Here is a 1,479-nt window from a genome sequence, read left to right on the forward strand (position 1 = left end):
TTCAAATTTCCCGAGGCTTTTTGTTATCCGATTGAAACTTAGAATGATTCGCTTGGCCATCTGAAATGTTTCCTAGGACATGCGATGTACGGCACGTCGGTGTTTTAGTTCATTGTTTTTATACTGAACTCGGCCAGGTTTCGAAAAAAATGGCGTTGTTTTCTTTTCCTTTGTCGTTCGCTTTAGGCTTGTAATGCGTTTTTGTTCTCATTTTTTTTGTTTGCTGGTTAGATTTTTTCCCCAACACCAGGTTTTCCAACAGAAGCGACAGTATTCTTCGTGTCAAGCTTTTCTTGTGTCCCCGTGTAATCTGATCTTTTTTAGTGGTGAGAATATTGATTGTGGCACATAGAACACTTTTGCTGTTTTACAAACCTCTCTTCGTTAAAACGTAACATTATGGCCCCTAAAATTAATAGAATATATCAAGTGCTCATGTTTCTTGACTGCAGTGGCCAGGTTTGACGAAAAAATTTAGATAAATAAACACAGGAAGTCGCCACGGCGGGAATTGTGTGAAATTTTGTATTTTATTCAGCTTGAGCCCGCGCGCCAGGTACTGCCTTTTGATTGGATCACAACTGACCACTTGGTCTCAGGGGAATCTACATTACATCAGGTTACACTTTTTTCAGCTCGATCGAGAATTTTTCTGCCTATTGCCCAGTCTTGCGCGGCTCTATTCTGCTGCCGCCTCGCCATCCGAGCGTCTTCGCTCGGATGGGGCGTTGGCAATAAAGCAAACAGCCATAACTCTTTACGTTCCCGGCGGGAGGTGGGGGAACCTTAAGGGTAATCTTTGTCAAAATACGTGTTATCGTTCAAGGGAAATTCAACCGACAATGTGGTTTGAATTAAATTAGATGTCCAATAAAGAGGATCCGGACCGCGGTAAAGCTAATTTGCATTTTAATCTCAGTCAGTATCTATTTTTTAGGGGCGTAACACTCCCGATCGTTTTTGGTGCTGATTTGTGAAGTGTGTGGTTTAAGGTGCTAAAGATAGCACCTCAGATAATCATTACCGGTTCCCCACTGATAGACTGCGAGCAGTCTCTCTTTTTCTTCAGATTAAGTGAGAGCAATGCACGCGCTTGGGAGCGGCGAAGCCGCGAGACACGCCAAACGAGGGCGGCAGCCCGAGAAGCCTCTCCCGTGCCTCTCTCGTGCCTCTCCCGTCTCGCGCCTTCAGTCACGCGCGTGGCCATTTGCGTGTCTCGCGTTTTGCTCGACGGACTACAGAAAAAAGAGAGACTGCTCGTAGTCTACCCCACTGATCACTGAAAGCGAGTTTTTCTTGGTATGTTGTAATTATGTTTTAATCAGAGTTCTGCACAGTGACGAATTCGTCTAGCCAATCAATCTCCGCTAAATGTACTAGCACCTGAACTGTATTTTAATTACAAAATAATTGTGGTGCTGATTAGAACATAATTACAACATTCCAAGAAAAACTCGCTTTCAGTGATCAGTTGGGAAC

The sequence above is a fragment of the Porites lutea genome, chromosome 4 (genome assembly GCF_958299795.1).
Source record: "Porites lutea chromosome 4, jaPorLute2.1, whole genome shotgun sequence".
Taxonomy (NCBI): domain Eukaryota; kingdom Metazoa; phylum Cnidaria; class Anthozoa; order Scleractinia; family Poritidae; genus Porites; species Porites lutea.